Source organism: Mauremys reevesii, linkage group 3 (assembly GCF_016161935.1).
Source record: "Mauremys reevesii isolate NIE-2019 linkage group 3, ASM1616193v1, whole genome shotgun sequence".
NCBI classification, from domain to species: Eukaryota; Metazoa; Chordata; order Testudines; family Geoemydidae; genus Mauremys; species Mauremys reevesii.
This window is the reverse complement of record NC_052625.1, coordinates 197,689,844-197,712,787: the sequence shown is the minus strand read 5'-3', so window position 1 is coordinate 197,712,787 and position 22,944 is coordinate 197,689,844. Positions and strand designations below refer to the sequence as shown.

The 22,944-nt window shown below is 40.9% G+C and overlaps 1 long non-coding RNA gene across 1 annotated transcript in view; it reads left to right on the top strand.

Annotated features, from left to right (window-relative positions):
- Positions 1-18,172, top strand: part of LOC120401438 — a 37,784-nt gene extending 19,612 nt beyond the window's left edge. Inside the window, exons 2-4 of the long non-coding RNA XR_005596449.1 lie at positions 16,458-16,540; positions 17,420-17,476; positions 18,132-18,172. This is a non-coding gene — a long non-coding RNA (uncharacterized LOC120401438). The remainder of the gene's footprint in view (positions 1-16,457; positions 16,541-17,419; positions 17,477-18,131) is intronic.
- Positions 18,173-22,944: the final 4,772 nt, after the last annotated feature.

The window sequence follows — 22,944 nt, the reverse complement described above, 5'->3', positions numbered from 1 at the left end:
TTTGCTTGGTTTATTACTGATAATGTTGAGCACAATTAAATCAATATTAAGACATAAAAACATAAGAACGATCGTAATGGATCAGACCAAAGGTCCATCTAGCCCAGTATCCTGTCTTCCGACAAGTATCAGGGGGTAGCCATGTTAGTCTGTATCCACAAAAACAACATATTTGGTTGTATCTTAGGGCTTGGCTGTAGACAATTTAGGGTGACCAGATAGCAAGTGTAAAAAATCGGGGTGGGGGTGGAAGTTAATAGGTGCCTATGTAAGAAAAAGCCCCCAAAATTGGGATTGTCCCTATAAAATTGGGACATCTGGTCACCCTAAGACAATTGATTGTGTGATGTGTCCTGAATGGAAACTGAAGGCATGTAGATAAATATAGCTGTCAGTAGGTTTCTGGTATAGGGTGGTGTTTATGTGACCATCACTTATTTGCACTGTAGTTCCCTGAAGTGGATCTCTTGTGTGGACTTGTCCAGGCTGAAGTTGATGGTGGGGTGGAAATTGTTGAAATCCAGGTGAATTCTTCAAGGGCCTCCTTCCCCTGAGTCCATATGATGAGGATGCCATCAATGTAGCACAAGTAGAGGAGGGGCGCTAGGGGACGAGAGCTGAGGAAGTGTTGTTCTAAGTCAGCCATAAAAATGTTGGCATAGTGTGGGGCCATGAGGGTCCCCATAGCAGTGACACAAATTGACATCAGGAATAGTAACATTCAACAGCCAGTAGGAGAACACTTCAATCTCCCTGGACATTCAGTAACAGATTTAAAAGTAGCCATACTTGAACAAAAAAACTTCAAAAACAGACTTCAAAGAGAAACTGCAGAACTAAAATTCATTTGCAAATTTAACACCATTAATTTAGGTTTTAATAGGGACTGTGAGTGGCTGGCTCACCACAAAAGCAACTTTCCCTCTCCTGGTATTGACACCACCTCATCAATTATTGGGAGTGGACCACATTCACCCTGATTGAATTGGCCCTGTCAGCACTGGTTCTCCACTTGTTAGGTAATTCCCTTCTCTTCATGTGTCAGTATAATAATGCCTGCATTTCTAATTTTCACTCCATTCATCTGAAGAAGTGTTTTTTTTTACCCACAAAGGCATATGCTCAAATAAATCTGTTAGTCTTTAAGGTGCCACCAGATTCTTTATTGTTTTTGTCTTCTGACAGTGACCAATGCCAGGTACCCCTATTTTTTAACTTGTTACCAATCCATGAGAGGACCTTTCCACTTATCCCATGACTGCTTACTTTGCTTAATAGCTTTTGGGAGTGACCTTGTCGAAGGTTTTCTAAAAATCTAAATACACTATATCCACTGCATCCCCCTAGTCCACATGCTTGTTGACCACCTCAAAGAATTCAAGTAGATTGTCGAGGCATGATTTCCCTTTACAAAAACCATCTTGACTATTCCCCAACAAATTATGTTCATCTATGTGTCTGACAGTTTTTTTCTTTACTATAGTTTCAACTAGTTTGCCCGGTACTGAAGTCAGGCTTACCGGCCTGTAATTGCTGGGTCACTTCTGGTGCCCTTTTTAAAAATTGACATCACATTAGCTATCCTCCAGTCATTTGGTACAGAAGCTTATTTAAATGATGGGTTACAAACGACAGTTAGCAGTCCTGCAATTTCACATTTGAGTTTCTTCAGAACTCTTGGGTGAATACCATCTGGTCCTGGTGACTTATTACTGTTTAGTTTATCAATTTGTTCCCAAACCTCCTCTAATGAAACCTCAGTCTGAGACAGTTCCTCAAAATTTGTCACCTAAAGAGCATGGCTCAGGTTTGGGAATCTCCTTCACATCTTCAACTGTGAAGACCAATGCAAAGAATTCATTTAGTTTCTCTGCAATGGGCTTATCGTCTTTGAGTGCTCCTTTAGCATCTCAATGGTCCAGTGGCCCCACTGACTGTTTAGCAGGCTTCCTTCTTCTGATGCACTTACAAAAATGTTTGCTATTTCTTTTTGAGTCTTTGGTTAGCTGTTATTCAAATTCTTTTTTGGCCTTCCTAATGCTATTTTTACACTTCATTTGCCAGAGTTTATGCTCCTTTCTATTTTCCTCACTAAGTTTTAACTTCCACTTTTTACAGGATGCCTTTTTGCGCATCTCACTGCTTCTTTTACTTTGTTGTTTAGCCACAGTGGCTCTTTTTTGGTTAGGACTAAAACAAGAATTGCCTCTCCTCTTGTGGGTTCCAGGACTAGCTGCTCCAAGAAGCAGTCATTTAAGGTGTCAAGAAACTTTATCTCTGCATCCCATCCTGAGGTGATATGTACCCAGTCAATATGGGGATAGTTGAAATCCCCCATTATTATTGAGTTTTTTATTGTAATAGCTTCTCTAATCTCCCTGAGTATTTCACATTCACTATCACCATCCTGGTCAGGTGGTTGGTAATATATCCCTACTGCTATATTCTTATTATTCAATGGAATTACTATCCATAGAGATTCTATGCTACAGTTTGGTTCATTTAAGATTCTTACTTCATTTGATTCTGTGCTTTCTTTCACATATAGTGCCGTTCCCCCACCAGCACGACCTGTTCTGTCTTTCTGATATATTTTGTATCCTGGTATTACTATGTCCCATTGATTATACTCATTCCACCACATTTCTGTGATGCCTATTATATCAATATCCTCGTTTAATAGGAGGCACTCTAGTTCTTATTATTTAGACTTCTAGCATTGGTATATGATCCCTTTAAAAACATCACTTTTTAGCTGTCTCCCATTACATGATGCAATTGACTGAGACTTTTTTCATTTGACTGTTTCTCATCAGATCCTACCTGTATTTTATCCTCTTACATCCTCTGCTCCTTACTAGGACATAGACAATCTCCATTAGTAGTTCCTCCCCTCAGGGATGTCTGTGTCCGTACCACATGCTCCTCTGCACCTGTCAGCTTTCCCCCAGCCCTTAGTTTAAAAACTGTTCTACAACCTTTTTAATTTTAAGTGCCAGCAATCTGGTTCCATTTTGGTTTAGGTGGAGCCCATCCTTCCTGTTTAGGCTCCTCCTTTCCCAAAAGTTTCTCCAGTTCCTAATAAATCTAAACCCCTCCTTCCTACACCATTGTCTCATCCATGCATTGAGACCTTGCAGTTCTGCCTGTCTAACTGGCCCTGTGTGTGGAACTGGAAACATTTCAAAGAATGCTACCATGGAGGTCATAAACTTCAATTTCTTACCTAGTAGCCTAAATTTGGCCTCCAGGGCCTCTCTTCTGTCTCTCCCTATGTCATTGGAACTACATGTGCCATGACAACTGGCTCCTCCCCAACACTACACATAAGTCTATATAGATATCTCGAGAGATCCGCAACTTTTGCACCAGGCAGGCAAGTCACCATGCGGTTCTCCTGGTCATTGCAAACCCAGCTATCTGTGTTTCTAATGACTGAATCAGCCATTACTAATACCTGTCTCTTCTTAATAACTGGAGTTCCCTCAACTGGGAGAGGTATCCTCAGTGCGAGATGATACCACAACATCATCTGGAAGGAGGGTCCCGACTAGGCCCTCATCTGTCCTGGGGTGGAATTTCACTATCCTCCCACTCATTGACTGGGATCTGGGTACAACACCCCAACTATGCACACCCATTATTACTGTGCAGCTGTGACTGGACATCTGCAACTCTTCCCTTCGTGAGCTTGTGACCAGAGCTCTGCAGTCACAAATGGCCTTCTGAGAACATCTGGGTGTATTTAGAAAAAGGAAGAAAGTGTTAGAGAAAAAGATTTTAAAACAACAATCAGCCAACATACATGTTTAAACCCATTGTATCTTATGCTTCACTGCAAGCTAAGTTATGTGGGCTTCATTCCTGAGTTACAGGAGCAGAACAGACCCAACCAAGGGCCTGGTTACATGGGGAAATTTACTGACATAACTATTCCAGTACAATTATACCATAATAAGCCTGGTCTACAATTAAAATTTGGGTTGACATAGCTCCAACACTCAGGGGTGTGAAAAATCCACACCCATGAATGCTGTAACTATGCCAGTCTAACCCCCAGTGCAGACACAGTGTTTCCGTCAACCTAGCTACCATTGCTCAGGAGGTGGCGTTCTTATCGGGAACAGTCAGCATGGATTCACCAAGGGCAAGTCATGCCTGACTAACCTAATTGCCTTCTATGAGGAGATAACTGGCTCTGTGCTTGAGGGGAAAGCAGTGGATGTGTTATTCTTTAACGTTAGCAAAGTTTTTGATATGGTCTCCCACAGTATTCTTGCCAGCAAGTTAAAGAAGTATGGGCTGGATGGATGGACTATAAGATGGATAGAAATCTGGCTAAATCGTCAGGCTTAATGGGTAGTGATCAATGGCTCCATGTCTAGTTGGCAGCTGGTATCAAGGGGAGTGTCCCAAGGGTCGGTCCTGGGGCTGGTTTTGTTCAATATCTTCATTAATGATCTGGAGTGGATGATGGCATGGACTGCATCCTCAGCAAGTTTGCAGATGACACTAAACTGGGAGGAGTGCTAGATACGCTGGAGGGTAGAGATTGAATACAGAGGGACCTAGACAAGTTAGAGGATTGGGCCAAAATAAATCTGATGAGGTTCAGCGAGGACAAGTGCAGAGTCCTGCACTTAGGATGGAAGAATCCTATGCACTGCTACAGATTAGAGACCGAATGGCTACGCAGTAGTTCTGCAGAAAAGAACCTAGGGGTTACAGTGGATGAGAAACTGGTTATGAGTCAACAGTGTGCCCTTGTTGCCAAGAAGGCTAACGGTATTTTGGGCTGTATAAATAGGAGCTCTGCCAGCAGATCGAGGGACATGATCGTTCCCCTTTATTCGGCATTGGTGAGGCCTCATCTGGAGTACTGTATCCAGTTTTGGGCCCCACACTACAGGAATATCACTACCATGATATTCTATGATTCTGTGATTCTTATATAGATGGAAAACCCTCTTTGGTTGGTTTAGGATGTGTCTAGACTATGGAGCTTTGCTGGCACAACTATAGCTGTGCCTGTATAGTCACCATAGTGTACACATAACTACAGTCCTATAGTTCTACTGGTAAAACAACCCATGTATATACTTTTATTTCACAAAAATAGTGCTGTTTCCCATCTCAGCTTATGTGCCTCTGGAAGGGGTTTAAGACAAACTGGAAAAAGGCCTTATAATTGCACAACAAGAGTGTTCACCTGGGAAACTATACCCCATTACTATAGCAATATAATTCCACCAATATAGTTACTCCAGTAAATTTCTCAGTGTAGACAAGCCCTTATGTTCTTTTTGCAAGCACCACAACTCTAAAGACAAAGCCTGGGCTCAGTTTCCCTTTCAGAGAATGTGATTCCCAGTCTATTTTCCCCTTCTCAGGGAAACTCTTTTTTTAGAGAACGACCCACCCCATGCATGCCTGAGCTCAGTTACCACAGTGCCTTTTTCTTAGATGGACCGGGGCTGAGTCTTCCTGTGCCTGAGATTGACTGTCTGGGCAAAACCAGTCAGGCCATCTAAGAGTATCCTCTAGGATGTTTTTTCCATTGTTTGGCTGTTGCACTAACTCAGCCTTAATGGCTTCCCGTCAGAGGCACTGTGGCTGTGGGGAGTGTGCTGAGATTCCCACCCTCCATCTCAAGAAATCCTAAACAGAAAACACATTTTAGGGACCAGAACAATGTTCTGTGCCAGGCACCCCCACACTCATCACCATAGAGTTTAAACCTCCCATTGACTTCCATGGGGACAGTATTTCAACCAAGGTTGTAATTTCCTCCAGGCAAGGTTTGGCAGCTGTAATGATGACAGAAAATATGGAATTTATTTTTAATAATGTCGTATATGTCCAGGGATGAGCAAGAATCCTTTGCAGAACTTAGGGCCAAGCCCTTAAAACATGTCAAAAAGCAGATGCTGCGTCTGTGGCTCACAGAGGAGTTAGTTTGAGTAACAGCAACAGTCATTAGGGAAGCTAACCACAAACTCTTTCTAAACTGTGAAGTAACTTCACCTTTTATCAATTTCTTCTATATTATTTGCTTTATGCTAGAAGTTCATAACAGACATACAAGATCAAGTTGAGTCTTGTTATGTCAGCATAATATACAATTTTAGAAACTATATAGAAAATTAGTCTATCTGGCACATTCTGTAACACAGCCCTTCAGTTTGAGGAAGTTTCACTGACAAAGTGATTTCACTAGAAAGAGTACTGAGAGCCTTTTGGAGAAAGTTGTATATTTTAAAAGAGCTGGCTGAGAAACTGGCTGACTGGACCATTAGTGTTGGTTTTCAATAAGTCTCGAACACCAGGGAAGTTCCAGAAGACTGGAAGAAAGCTAGTGTTGTGCCAGTATTTAAAATGGGTGAATGGGAAGCCCTGGGTTATTATGAGCCTGTCAGTCTGACATCAATCCCAGGAAAGATACTGGAGCAGTTGATACAGGACACAATTAATAATAGAATTATTGCCAATCAACATGGGTTTACAGAAAAGAGATCCTGTCAAACTAACGATGTATTTTTGATGAGCTTATCTGTTTGGTTGCTAAAGGTAATAGTGTTGAAGTAATAGACTTCTGTAAGGCATTTAACTTGGTACCACATGATGTTTTAATTAAAAAGTAAAACTGTATAAAACTAACATGGCATACATTAAATGGATTAAAAGATGGCTAACTGATAGGTCTCAAAATGTAATTGTAAACAGGAAATCACCATTGAAAGGGTATGTTTCTAGTGAGGTCTGGCAGGGATCAGTAAATTTTAAAGAGAAAACATTATATATATATATATATGTCTAACTAATCACTGATAAAGTATAACAAGGCATTGCTTTGTAATAAAGAAGCTGCTATTTTGTGAAACCAATAAAAAGTGAAAATCTGTAAAGTGAAATCTCATAAGGCCTATTTGGCCATTTGACCTGATGATCCATTGGACTGGCAGTTCTGAAGAGAGCTCATAACATAGGTAGCCATCCTTCTAACTATCAGATGAAGTTTAGAGAATAACCAGGATGGGTACAGAGAGGACAGCTGTTTCATTTTACTGTGCCATTATTTTTTATCAGTATTATTAGTGGTGAACCAAGCAATCTGAGTTAAATGACTTTAGTTATCTTTCAGTGTTTAGTGAAAGTGGCCTAAGAATAGGACATTGGAAAAATTCCAGAGTTTTAAAAAATTGGAATAGTTTTAATGAGAGGTTCTCAGCCTGGAGGAGGGGCATGTCAAACTTTTTAAGGGGTAGTGGTGAGCCTTCTGGTAATTGTACAGCACCGCTCACTCAAATTTGGCCCACACCGGTGATGATTATATAGACCTCACATCACATGTAACATCAGAAGATTAACTCATTCTTAGAAATTTCATAAACATGAGCATCTAACCACCTTTATTTTGCTTTCAGTCATTTCTTAATTGCTTTAAATTCTATTTTGATTAATAAAACACATAAATGTGTGATAATTACCACGAGAAACCTAATTTAAGAAACAAATTAATTAACATTATTTACCAAACATGACTGCTGTAAATCAGGTGTCACCCAACTGAAGGCATCATAGTTATACTGGTGTGAAACTGGTGTAAGGGAGATCAGAATCAGACCTGTGACTTTCCATAAAAGGATAAGAACAAGTTTACAACACTGAAACAGCTGAGACATTTCTATCGATCACGTGATCTCCCAAAAGCCTATCAGATGTGGGCCTGTTCCACGTATCTTCCAGAGTGCCTACAGGAACACTTCAGTGAGCTGAGCAGCATTTGGGTAAGGGTTCACGAGATGCTGCAGAAAGAGCTTTGCTGAAATCCCAACACGTTACATCAGTGATGAGCTGCTCAGCCACCCATTTTATAATTCCATCCCACAAAGCCGTCAGGTGCGTCTGGCAAAGAGTGTTCTCTGCAAACCCACGTCCTGCTCCTGCCTAGGGCTCCATTGTCCCCACCATAGGGATTCTTATTTTTCACTCTGTGAGGTACCAGAGTGAAATTGAGTTTTTGGGTAGTAATTCTCAGGATCACTCTGTTTCCCTTTTTTACAGTGTTAGCCAGGAAGGATGGTTTATAGATCAGTCACTAGAGGGATGGTAAAAATCGTGGCTCAGCTCCAAGTTCTGCCACTGTGTCCGTATGTGCTGTGGGCAAGTCATTTGGGGCCAGGTTTTTAAAGGTATTTAGCCACGTAAAAATGCAGCAAGGTGCCTAATGGACTTTCAGAAGTCTGGGTGCTTGAGGTGCCTAAATAACTTTACAAATCTGGCCTTTGTCTCTCTGGCTTTCAGCTCTTCAAGTGTAAGAGAGTGTAATAATATATCAGCTGGCTTGTCTATTTTGATTCTAAGCCAACTGGAGCAGCGACTGTCTCTTACTAGGTAATTGTACATTCAGCCTAGCACAGGGGTTCCCAAACTGTAGTACCTCTGGGGGTACATGAGACATCTCTGGGGGTAACACAGGATAAACTGAGTAATGCTGGATTTTATTTATTGCAGTTTCATAATAGGCTATTCGGACAAAACTTTAGAACTCTGTGGGGATTTGTTATATATAATACCGTAGTTAACTGACTTCAAATTGTACCAGTAAGAACACAGAGATGCTAATATACAGAGCCCTCGCCTCTAGTCACTGTACAGCATGGGTTCAGTTGCCCAGCGACTGGCTAGTCAACTGAGCTTGTACCCAGGCAGCTGGTAGATCTGGAAGGGGGTACGCAGTAAGAAAAATTTGGGAACCTCTGGCCTAGCACAATAGGACTCTGATGTAGATTGAGGCCTCTGAGCACGACCATAAGAATAATATTTGACGGTTTGGTGTGAGCAAAAAGGACCTGGTTGCTGCATAATAACAACCTGTAACATGGCAGACCCTTGGGATAGGCCCATAGAATAAGCTCACACAAGAAAACTTATGAGATAATGTGCACTGGGGACTACTCCAAAAGCCTTTTAATGCAAGTGGGGGTCTCTCCATTGGCTACAAAGGATTTGGACCAGGCCATAGATGTTTCCCAGGTGTAAATCTTCATATAGTTCCTTCCTCACAGAAGCAAGGACTTGAAAATTTTATTTCCCAGATATACTCTGGTGCTGTATAGATAATATCCACTATGTTTAATGGCGGGAGATGTACTTTAAATATTCGTGTATCAAAACAAGTTTTCTGCAACTCGTCATCCTCAGTGCCCTAAATACAGGAACTGTCTGTCTCCTCTCTATCTTTGGGTCTTTTGTCTCTAGTGATCCTGAATTACCTTCTTCCATAAAGATTCTTTAGCTTCTCCCTGCTGATTTTGGTTCCCCAGATTGCTTCAGGTAAGAGGTAAGTAAAATCCAAGGATAGTATAGAGGGATAGTTGTGACCCTAGAGATCAGTTGCCTATTTTTTTTATATTAATAAACTTGTCCCAAGTCTTCTTTTTTTCTGAAGAGTTCTAAAGCCTCCATGGGTTGCAGCAGAAATGTGATATTTGGTAGGAAGGGAGATTCCTTTGCTGCCTTCATGAAGCTCTATTGAGATCTGACTAACTTATTTAAAAATCCCATTTTTCCAGTTGTTTTCTTCATCAGAGCTAGGTATAGGCTTATTGCTTTTAAAAAAACCCACCCCGAATATTCTCCGTGCAATGCACATGCCCTTGCTTCAGCCTGGCACAGGAAACTTTAAATACTTTAACTTTGGCAAAGTTCTAAGTAACAGAAAACAGAGGCATATATCAAAGAAAGTGATGAGCAACCTCAACCTAAGATGTCGCTCCTTATGCCACCTATAATTTCTAACTAATTTTAACAAAAGTAACAAAACATTTGGTTCATATTCACGATGGTGATACATTTGATGGAAAAATCTGAAAGGAGAACTCAGATAATATGTTATAAGGCATAAACAACCACAAGGCCCAATGAACCTTAACATCATCATTCTTAACAATTACTAGTAATATTTGTTGTTATTTTTAAATGTATGATGCAATCCGACTATCTCACAAACAGGGCCGGCTCCAGGGGTTTTGCCACACCAAGCAGCCAAAAAAAAAAAAAAAAGCCGCGATCGCGATCTGTGGCAATTCAGCGGGAGGTCCTTTGCTCCGAGCAGGAGTGAGCGACCCTCTGCCGAATTGCTGCCAAATACCTTAAAGTGCCACCCTGCAACGGAGTTGCCACCCCAAGCACCTGCTTGGTAAACTGGTGCCTGGAGCCGGCCCTGCTCACAAATAAAATGTAGAAATTACACAACTACTGGTACCGAACCATAAAGAGAAGAATGTCTTAATATTGATTTAATAGTTATCAACATTATTAGTAATAAACAAAGCAAATGAGTCAAATGACTTTGTTGCAACATGATGAACTATAAAAACTATACAGTGTCATCAAAGAATGCAAAAGGAATATACATAAAAGGACATTTTTACCCGTAGCTCAAAGTGCTGACAGAGAAAGCTGCTGATCAGAGCTAAAGCAGTAGGTGTTCGTTATATGTCTCAAGATATTTTACACAAAGCACTGTGGCCTAATATGTCTTACACAATCTGGGATAGCACAAGATCTCTCCCTCTCTATCTTTTGCAGGAGGGGTGGGAGGGAGGAAGGAGCTAATGAGCCCAGCAGCTGAGAGTGGCTCCCACATTCCTTCTGAGAGCAATGGGGATGGGACACTATCTCTACACCTGACCTTTCCCGTGCAACACCCAGGCTGGGAAAGGACAGAGGGAATGAGGCTCTATAGCAGGCATCTCCCCAGCATGAAATGTGGTGAGGGGACCCTGCTTTAGTCTACCAAGGCCTGGGAGAGAGGGTCAAGATGCCCTGGGAGAGCAGAGGTGAGACTGAACTAAGATGTGGCTGAATTAATGAGCAGGGGTTGAACTGATTGGGTGAGGCCTGTGTGGGGATAGAATTAACTGCCGGACAGGGGACAATCAGCTGTGGGGGTGAGATCTCCTGTAGCAAGGGCCAAAATCTGGGGCCAGATCATGATTTTTTGGGGTCTCACTCACGATTTTTTGATTTCATGAGTAAAACACATAATTTTTCATCTCTGGAGGCTGGTGTTACTGCAAATACTGTGGTTCTATCTGTCCTCAGCAAGCTATTGAAAATAAGATGCCAATTATACTAATTATGCTAGTTATACCAATAACAAATTCAATCATTTTACACTGGGATGTGGTTCACATACACATGTGTGAGCTCATGTTCCTGGGGTCATTGCAGTACAGACTGTCCCACCTTCAGATAGTGGCATTTCCAGGGGTGACACCAAGCACATAGATGTGGCAAATTCTTTCTGAGAGACACAAGGGAGCTAAGTCACTGAGATGAGGTGCTGCCATTTGACAGACTGGGTTCCGTTCCTAGCCGTGTAACCTCTCAGTGGGACATGAGGCCTGACATTATTTGTCAGTGTTGTGAAGGGCACAGAATTGTTGACACTAGTGAGTAGCAGAAGTTATATTTCAATGTCATGGTCTTCTCCTTCCCAGCTGAGTGTTCCTGCCCCTGGAACAGAGGGTGTTATGAATGGGGTTGGCCAGACTCCATTTTGTCTGTGTCCCATCCAGATATTCAGTTCTGTGTGGCCTGTAACACGAAGAGGATGTCCAGTGCAGATCGGACCTTGGGTGGTTGGAACAGCAAACAGCAGCAATATGCAATCAGGAAAGCAATTAATTGGAAATGGTGACTTTTGACTGCTCCCAATTCACTCAAATCTCAATGGATTTTCATAGGGGCAGGAAATGCACCTCCCTGACTCAGAACTATTCCCCTGCCCCATGTCATGATGGCAGCAAATCAGGGAGGTGCTAGAGCTCATAAATTAAGTCAGAAATATGTTTGCAGTGGAAAGCTTTGAGCAAATTTAGCATCAGCTCACAGATATCCCTCTATCTCATCCCTTGTTTTCATTTGTAGCTTATTTGGAGAATACTAGAGTACTAGGAAGACAAGAGCATAGAACAGGTGAAGGATCTTCATGGCTGAAGTCTGGATAGGAATTTGGTATTGCTGGAGAGCAGGGACACCAAGACAGAGAAGAGATAGAGAGTCGCTATATTTCTGGAACACTGGGATTTGGGATTTGCTGAGCTCTAGAACTATTGTTTTAATCCAAATTACATATATCATATGTGTTCTGCAATCTCTTCATAATAGTAATAATGATTCTTATCTATGAAGTACCTCAGATGTCCAAGGAGCATTTCAGGAAATGCAACAGCATGAAGCAAAATATATGTTTCTAAACAGATGTTTTGTAAGTAATTTTAATTGACTAGTTACTTATATTAGGTTTCTCACTATTCTTTGTATCTTTATTTCTTAGTCTAAGTACAGTGTGGAGAATTATTGCTCAAGCATGATTTGTATTAACCAAATAGAATGGAAAGATATTAAGAAAGTACAAAAAAAGAAAACAAGGTGGTTAGATACTCGTACTCATTCAATTTATAAAAACAAATTCCTCACGTGAAGTTACAATTTATGAAATAATAACAAATCAAATCAATTTTTCAATGCCTTATCACAGTCTTGTTATGTATACAAACTTTACCATAGTTCTATATGTAAGTAGGGTCTGAATGAGCTCTCTCCTGACATCTGGTGATGAGCTGGGAAAATGACCAGGAGCAGATTGTACTTGCACACCCACCTACTCTGCCTAGGTGCTCCGCAGGTGGAGTAGCTTTTCTAAAGTGCTCAATTTTGGCTGGTTTGGGGTTACATATCACTTTACTATTTGAACACACCAGTACTGAAATGTTGTTATCTTTACTGTATGAGTAAAGGGCAGCACAACTGTACTTAGCATGGCTTGGGTGAGGGGGTCACCCTAAAGTGAACCTCACTGGCTAAGCAGGATAAGGTTGCTAAATGACAGTGAAACCAATATAGGATGGGGATAGATATTCCTGTGGTCTTGGCATAGCATGTTTTAGGTACTTTTTCATCTTCTGTTTTCTAGTGTTTAAAGACATAGCTGATTGGACTCAATTAAGAGTCCTTGTTTCTGTTCAATGGTTAAGAAGCTGATATGACTTGATGAGAAGGTCTAGGGACAAAGCATTAGACTTGGTGTAGGGATGGTGTTGTAGTGAAAAATAACACAGCTAGGGGAGGGATAGCTCAGTAGTTTGAGCATTGGCCTGCTAAACCCAGGGTTGTGAGCTCAATCCTTGAGGGGGCCACTTAGGGATCTGGGGCAAAAATTGGTCCTGCTAGTGAAGGCAGGGGGCTGGACTTGATGACCTTTCAAGGTCCCTTCCAGTTCTAGGAGATTGGTATATCTCCTATTACTACCTGCTGAAACCACTTACAACTGGCTTAAGTAGCAGAGCCTCAGACCATGATGTTGCAGAAGTAGCAATGAGTGTCTGGCAGCAGCAGAAAAAACAATGGCAGCAGCACCTCAGATGTTGTTCGATGCCCCCTCGCTACCAAGAGTGGTAATGAACTCGTGTGGGAGCACGCCTCTGACCTCTGGGTATTTGCTAATATAACCCTTCTGCCAGGTAGAGTCGGCAGTGATCAGTGACACATTCAACATCTAGGAGGTTACTTATCAATAAGGAACAGAACACTCAACTGAACTTGCTCAGATGCCAGTCCCATGCCTAGGACTCTTGGGCAGAACCCCATGCCTCCAGGCAAAACCACCTCTCCCCTAATCCTTTTTACTTTTCATAAGGGGCTGGCATCTAGGCAAGTTCAGCTGAGTGTGACCCCAATATCAAGAAAGGCAGCTGCCCTTTATTCATACAGTCAGAATAACAACATTTCATTACCCCCGCATTTGATACTGAAGTGATTTGTAACCCGACACCAGCTAGAATTGGTCACTTTGGCAGCACAGCTCTGTCTGCTCCTACCTAGTCAAAAGTGGATGTGTTCATGTATATGTAGTCTGGCTCTGAATCCTTTACTCCTCTCCAGCTCATCACTAGCTGTCAGGGGAGAGTTCATTCAGACCCTGCTTACATCTTGTTCGATACCCCCAACCCTCAAGTGTGGAGGATGAACTTATGTGAGTGTGCCTCTGAACTCTAGGTATTTGCTAAGAAAGGATAGCTAACTGGAGTGCGGTGCAGTGGAGGGAGAGAGGAGTGGCATATTAAAGGAACATTCATTCATTGGACTTTCACACCACAGGGTGAAAAGCTGCAGCAAAGGATACTGCACAGTGTACTGTGGGGAGGCATGTTCTTATAATCATATATACATACACAGTACCCAGATATACATACACACACATACACACAAAGTTGTCCAAACTCATTTCTATACTCTGTAGTTAGATCAACTTCGCTATAAAACTTCCTCAGCATGCAGGGTTCTGTTGCAGAATACTCAAGATAGATTTTATTTTTTTATAATCTCTAATATTATATATTATACTGCTTTATAACACCTCGATTTACTCTATCTCTGTTACAAACTTTGAAATATAAAGCATATAATATAGGAGAACCTGATAAAAGATGAAGTTACTCAACAACTTAGAAAGAGTTTGTGGTTCGCTACTGACTGTTACTCAGTCTAACCCGATTGTGAACCACAGATGCAGCACTTGCTGTTTGACATGTTTTAAGGGCTTAGGTCTAAATTACATCAAGGATTATGTCCTATGCCTGTATGTATGTGACATCATTAGTAGTAATAAATTCCATATTTTCTGTGCCATTGTTACAGTTGACAAACCCTTGTCTAGAGGAAATTACAATCTAGGGTGATATATTCATCCAGTGAAGGTCAATGGGATTTTTTTTGTTGAGTTCCATGGGGCCAGGATCACATCCTGAACAACTACACCAATTAATTAAACATCGTCAGACTGGTATGAAGCTGATCAAAGTGAATAGAGTCTCACTGACCAGTGGGCTTTGGACGAGACAACATGGTTCAGAGAGGTATTCAAGAAACAACTCCCTCTGACAATGGCTTGGCAACAGATTGTGTCTGTGTGCAAGTTGTGCATCTCTTTTATACACTATTGAGCTATACTCTTTGTGCAGTTAGTTGATTTTCCTGTTTTTATGCGTTCACCCCCATACGCAGAAATTTCTAATCCTTCTGAAATCGTAAAATAACCCTAATAATATTGAAGATACTGTGAGCCATGCTTATATGAGTGTGGACATGGGGGCATTAAGTGCTGTATAGGAATTGGGTAGTTACCATTTAAACAGTGGGGAGGCCCTCTAACGGCCTTCAGAATCTTCTGTTGCTGTATCCAGCAGAACTATGCTGATGCCAAAATGTTTATGGGTAACCTGGCCTAGCATTTTTGTACTAGAAATGAACACAGTTCTTTGGAATCCAGTGGTGCCTGTGTGAATTTCCCATATTTTTAATGTTGTGTAGACAGCAAGGTCTCAACAGGTCCCTCTGCAGGAATATGACAGACTTTGCCATGACAAAGACATCTATCCTTTGTTTTTAGTTATATCTTACTTGGGCACCCTGAAGTATCAAGAAGACAACAGCAAAGAGCAGGTAAAGAATCTTCATGAATGAAAATGGTCCTGGAACTCCGGGTGGAGTAAACAGACACTGAGACAGAAAGGAGACCAAGTCCATGTATTTATAGGACTCTGAGAATTGTGATTTGCTGAGTTCTAGAAATATTATTTTATGCCAAATGACATTTATAATATGTATTCTGCCAACTCTTACTATTAATAATAACAACAATAATTTGTTGTTATTAATTATTATTATTAATAAAATATGCAGCACTATATATGTCCTAGGAGGATATCAGGAAGTGCAATGGTGTGAAGTGAGAAATATTTTATAAAATTATGCTTTCTAAATAATTTTAATTCACTAGTTATTTATATTAGGTTTCTTGCTGTTATTGGGATTTCTATTACTCAGCTAAAGTACAGACTGGAGAATTAGTATCCAATTATGATTTTTATTAGCCAAACTAAAATTGTAAGCAATTAAGAAATTACAGAAAGGAAAACAAAGGTGATTTATTATTTACCAAGAAATAATAAATCAAATCAATGTATTCAAGATTTTATCACAGTCTTGTTATATAGGGAAACTTTATCCTAGTATCATGCTATACTGTGAAGGTCATTTTTGTACTAATGTGGATTCTTAAATGCAGGTTTTATTCATTATTAATAAAGCACTGAGGACCTCTCCAAAGTCTTTTAATGACATTGGGAGTCTTTCTGCTGGCTACAACGGATTTGGACCAGGCCATAGATGTTTCCCAGGTGCAAATATTCATATAGTTGCTTCCTCATGGAAGAAAGGACTTGAACATTTAATTTCTTTAATATACTCTGGTGCTGTATGGATAATCATTATATTTAATTGCAGGAGATGTACTTTAAATATTGCTTGGATCAAAAAATGGTTTCTGCAACTCAAAATACAGGAACTGTCTGTCTCCTCTCTATAACTGTGTCTCTTGTCTCTAGGGATGCTGAGAACCTGAATGACCTTCTTCCATAAAAAATCGTTACCTTCTTTGTGCTATTTATGATGCACCAGATTGCTTTGGGTAAGAAATAAGTGAAATCCAAGGAATAATATAGATGGATATTTGTGACCCTATATTTCAGTTGCCTAATTTTTTTCTATTATTAAACTTTTTCCAAATCTTTTTTTCTGAAGAGGTCTAAATCCTCCATGGTTTGCAGCAGAAATGTGATATTTGGTAGGAATGGAGATTCCTTTGCTGCCTCCATAGAAATCCATTCTGATATGGCTAAATCATCAAAAAGCCCGTTTTTCCAGTTGTTTACCTCAACAGAGCTTGATACAGGATTATTGCTTTAAAAAAATAACACCCCAAGCATTCTCTCTGCACTGCACATGATCTTGCTTCAGCTCAAAGTGCTGACAGAGAAATCACCAGTTGCAGATGGCACAGAGTTGTGTTAGATTGGCCAAGGACCGCACTACAGGGAGACCTATGGAAAGCGGTCTGCAGAAGTAAGTTGCTGATCAGAGCTAAATCAGCAGCTGTTAGTTATATGTCCCAAGATATTTGATACAAACCACTGTGGCCTAATGCATCTTACACAATCTGGGATGGCACAAGATGTTTTGCAAAAACACCATGACTATTCCAGAGAGAAAGAGTTGCAAGAATTCCAACTTCCAAATTGTGGTAGGACAGGTCAGATTTCCCCCACAAGCAGGATTCTTTCCGATTGGCCCACTGCAGCTTTGCCAAGAAGAAACCAAGCCCTCAGAAACTTTATAAATGGGCAGTTTGGGTCAAAACATCACTCCCAGAAGCTCCTATTTCTGCGTGAGAGAGAAAGCAACTGGAACTGTCATAATCTGGCAACTGAGAGCACCTCCAATCTGGTAACCACTAATGTTGCATCCTTTATACTCACCCTATTAACTCTTCCTTTAAAATTCTATCTAGGGAGATGGTTATGAGATGCAGAAAGAGAAGAAGACGACAGCTCTGATCACCCTTTGAGTATGTAAATTACCTGTATGAACTTTCTTGCTATCTCAAAAAACCACCCGGGGCAACAGTTGTTCAAAGCTGGAAAACACACCTTCATGCCAATTTTAATTGGATAAGTGGCAAATTCCATGCATTTTGTTTACTCCAATAAAAACTTGGTTATTTTAAAGCTACCTGAGTTAAAACTACCTTCAGGATAATTTCAGTTATCTGAATTCCCTTTATCCAGAAATCCTAGTTATCTGAATGCACAGTGGGTCCCCCCTGTAGTGCTGTGTTAGTTAATAACCCTCTGATGAACTAACTTTAGGGCTGTGGGAGCTGCGATTTGGGAGGATTTCAGAGTTAGAGATGAGCACAAGGAAAAAAGGGAAGAACTAGGGAGAAGGTGGGGAGGAGAGAATAGGTGGGGAGGGAGAGAAAAGCAAACAGGCAAGAAAGAAAAAGATGAAGGAGTTAAGGTTAAGACTGAAAGGAGAAGGGGTCAGGGAGAGACAGGACAAAGGGAGAGACAGGACAGCAGTTAAGGGAAAGAGAACAGGGCTGGAGGGAGGGGAATGAAGAGAGACAGAAGTGTGGAGGAGAGAAAAAGCTCAGTATTTCCCCATGACCTATAAATATAGAGACTCTATCTCCTCTCTATCTTTGTGTCTCTTCTCTCCAGTTACACTGAGTTCCTGGCCAACCTTCAGCCATGAAGATCCTTTATCTGCTCTTTGCTGTCTTCCTTCTGGTGCTCCAGTGTGCGCCAGGTAAGACATAAATGAAAATGAAGGATAATACAGTGGGGTATCTGGGAGCCTGCATTAAGGTTGTCTAACTCTTTCTATTAGAAACACATTTCTGACTTTTTTATGAGCTCTAGCAACTCTTCATTTTGCAGAAGATACAGGAAATTTCAGAGGAATTGCCCTGAGGTCAGGTATGTGTCTTCCCTGCCTCCAGTAAAAATCATTGAGATTTGACTGAATTATGACCAGTGGAAAAAATATTCCCATAATGTTTTCCTCAGATCTTTCTGAGGCTTGCTGCTTAAACCACCCCACAATCTACCAGCACTGCATGTACCCTTCCTGAAACAGGCAATCACAGAACTAATCAACCGGATGGGATACAGACAAAATGAACACATGTCAATGCCATAAGGAGAAGGTGCATAGGGATGAACTGGAAGTCTTTAACTTACAATGTAACTTCTGGCTGGCTGGTGTTAGTAATTCTGTGCCTTTCACAGCCTGTATTATAAAGTCAGGCTTCATGTCCCACTGACAGGTTACAGAGCTGGGAACAAAACCCACATCTGTAAAATGACAGACCCTCATCTCAGTATTTTAGGCCCACTTTCTCTCAGAACAAGTATGTGCCGAGCTTTGTTCCTAAAAAGGATATCATCTGGGTGGGACACTGTTTGCAGCCAAGGCAATATACCCATTTTGGTTACCCAACAACCTCCAATTAAAAATCTTCTAACCTAAATATGCTACAAGCTTTGGCTGTGCACATTTTGGCTGCATTTTCAAAACAACCGGTCCTAAAGGTATAACCAAAAAGGGGCAATTGGTCATCAAGAAACTATTCCTGAGTGAGTCTTCAGAAAAAAAATATCTGCGCAGAGTCTAACAGACAGTCAGACTTTCAAACCGGAAGGGATTTTTTCAAGCCTTTCTCTTGCAAATTTTGTAGTCATCCAACCCAGTGCAGAGCCACTTCAACCCTACGTAGCCAAATTGCACTGATGGTATCTCCTGGCACATCAGGGTCAGAGCCAGGAAGAATCACACCTACAGCAGCACCCAGTAAAGGAAGGTGGAGATGTGGGCAGCTACTTGCTTTCCACTCCTTAAAAGCATGGGCAGGAAAGGATGCACATACTCAGGATGCAGATTTGAGAAGTGTACCTCTGAAACCCAGCAGCCCAGTTTACTTAACTTGCTCTGTTCCCATCCTAGAATCAGCCACTGAATTTCACAGAACTACAACCATTTAAGTAATGCTAAAGCTGTGATAAATTTCTGTACTGGAAGATAATTGGGCTGATTTGGCCAAGTGTAAGTGAATAGGAAATGCCTGTCATCCTGGAATCACAGTCCTTATTAACCCTGCTCTGCCGACTGATGATGACTCTTTTTCTTTCTGTAGAATTCTCCCAGGCTTATGATCTCAGCAGGAATTGTAGACTGCGTGGGGGTATCTGTTACACTGGGAAATGTCCTCGTAGATTGTTTCGCAGTGGAAGTTGCTCTAGAGGGAACGTTTGCTGTCTAAGGTAAGTTCAGCATTTCACAAGGGAGACATTGCAGTGTGAACAGAAATATTTGTTCCTCTCCTTCTGACATGTAAGTTTTATACTCTTGGAGGCTCAGCACACATGACCCTTTCATAGATGGTGATATAATAGTTAATAATGAAGCAGAAGTGTTCACCAAATATTTCTGGTCTATATTTGGAATGAAGCAGGATAATGTACTGATATTGCATGAGCATATTACATGAGTTACTGCTATCTATTCATTAGGAAATAAGGAAGATGTTAAATAACATCTGCTAGGGATAGACATTTTTAAATCGGGAGAGTTGGATAATTTCCATTATGGAACCTTCAAAGAATTGGCTGAGGAGAGCTTTGGTCTATTGATCATTGGTAACTAATTTTGGAATGTTGGGGAGATTCCAGAAGACTAGAAGAGTGTTAATGTTCAGCCAATAGGTAACAAGGACAGGTGCGATGACCCAGCTAACAATTAGCCTGACATCAATTCCCAGCAAAATCAGGGAAAAAAACATGGGAAAAATCATGGAAAAAATGACTCAATCAATAAAGAATTAAAGGTTAAGAATACAGTCGATGCCACTCAGCAGGGCTTTTAGGACATTGATAAACAAACCTACTTTAATTTTTAGATGACATTACATGTTTAGTTGAGAAGTGTTACTCGGTAGGTGTAACAATTATTAGTCCAAATACTTTGATTTAGCACTGCACAAGGTTCTGATTAGAAACCTAGCACCATACAACCCCAGGAAAGCACGCATATAATAAAATTTAAAACCTAAAATAGTTATAAATGGGGGATCATTATTGTATATGAGTTTCTGCAGTAACTTGATGGAAGTGTAAACTTATCTTCAGAGGGGGAAAATACCAGATTCTCAAAGAATCTTTAATCTAGCAGAGAAGGCAGAATAAGAACCAATGACTGAAAGCTGAAGTCAGAGAACTTTCAGTCTGAAATAAGACACAGATTTTTAACAGTGAGTGTGATTAATGACTGGAACAAACTACCAAAGGAAATAACATGTTCTCCATCTCTCGGTATCTTTGAATCAAGGCTGGACGCCTTTCTGGAAGATAATCCCAGTTATACACATTATTGAGCTCAATACAGGAGTAACTATGGGAAATTCTATGGCACAAGGTCAGACTAAATGATCAAATGATCCCTACTGGTCTTAAAATCTATGAAATTCTGGGAACAAAATGGCTGTTTTTATAAGGCTTTAACATTGTACAGCAGCAGCTTTATGACAAAGAAAAACTTAAAGAGTTTTGAGATTACTGACACCTGAGGGTGTAAATTTGTGTTTGTGTGCTGGGAGGGTCAAACGTATCTACAGTAAAGTATTGTCACACTAGTTAACTCAAAACTGGGAGAACATTGTAATATGTGTCCTAGTCCTCACACAAGGGTCCTTCCAGACCAACCCAGTGTGAAAAATATTCTAGTGGAAACTAACAAATTCATTAAAACTGCAGTTAGATCAGCACTGTGCAGCATTTCACCGGGCTTCCTTACAGTATATATGAGTCCAGACGTTGGAAATACTTATGCACATGAGGAGCTGGAATAAAAGTATCATTGCTCAGGGGTGTGAGGTTGCAGACTGGAGATGCTCTAGAACACAGAAGTGTGGTAGGCGCTATCTTGCCCAACAGATTGGAGATTAAAGCAGAAACCTCTTGAGTAAAGCACATGAATCTCTACAGCTTGTGCTAGAAGGCCAGGCTCTCTAGCTGGGGCTGTAACAGACTCTCATTCTCTGTAGAGCAGGCACAGACCGGACACATAACACACAATGACCAGTGATGACACCTGCATGTTATCAGGAGCACTCACTCTTCCATATAATTAAAACACCACTAAGGATTTAAAGCCATTTAAGGGCTCATGAATCCCTCAGTACTTACAGCAGCTATGCACAGACATTAATGCCCGTGATTTCCACCCTTTTTAAAGCCCGTGGGCAGTAATTATAAAAATCTTGGTGATGTCAATGTGAACATTATTCAGAAGGTTTATTAATGGTTTAAGCAGAAAGGTTCCTATGGGAAGTTAGCTTGGCCACATTCCATATCTCTAGGCTTTTCTATTCCTGCTCTGCCTGTTTCACATAGTATCTGTCATAAACTATACAGGATGCCCAGCATGGTCAGATTAATTTTGCAGCAGAGCAGTTCCCAGAGAAGCACTTTGGAGAGTGAGAGATTTTTTCGCACCTACTAAAGATGCTGGTTAAGGGCAGGAGATGTGAAGCTGGGAGCCCCTTGGGATTGCAGAGTGAGAGCTAGGGAACTCGGCCACAGTGGCCATGCCAGCAACTTCTCGGAAGCAACTGCTACCAGAACAGAGTCAGCCTTCAGAGAGAATTGGAATTTCCCTTCCTTCTATAAGAGTAAGTGATTTACTACCTAAGTAATTACCTGTCAGTTTAGCTTCAGCTGGGCACAAGCTGTGTGTGATAGAACAACTATACTGGGGTGTGAGTTGTGCTTTTCGGCAGTCTAGATTTTATAGGCAGCCAGTTCACCCATTTAGATATATATGACTATTCCCCTTAAAACTCTGTTGCAGCAGGGACAATGGATTCCCTGTGATGGAGTTAACCAGGAACCTTTTCATTCGCCATTCAGTGAATGGGCAATTCCTCCCGTGTCTTTTGGTTTGAAATCAAATAAGATATTAACCCTGTTTTAATGGAAATCAACAAGAAATCTGAGTTTCCTTTCTTTGTTCATGTATAGATTTGGAGGCTAATTGTCTAAGCAGGATCTCTTGGAATCTGGCACACAGCCGCTTGCTTCTAAAATCATCAGATCCTGCTTCAACGGACACCTGAAGTGCTTTTTATCTGGGCTGTAAAGAGCCCTTGTATAACTCCAAGATTTGTTACTTTCTTTTTAATAAAAGCAAGTTGGTCTGAGAAAATCTTGCTGAAGTTTGTTTGTGTGTTGGTGGAAGGCAAGGGCTGTTTCTACCATTTGTCTCCATTACAAAGCCATTTTTTAAAATTAAAAATAAAATACCCTAAAAACATCCCTATTACATGTTATTTCCATACCTGGGTGTTTGTAGCCCAGGGTCAACACATCTCTGTAGGTTTCAGTGAGCTCTTGGGTAAATCTGTATTTCTTATAATTGTTACAAAGCCTTTCAGTTTCTCGTGTCAGCGGGATGGGGTTCAGTCACAGACTGACTCTA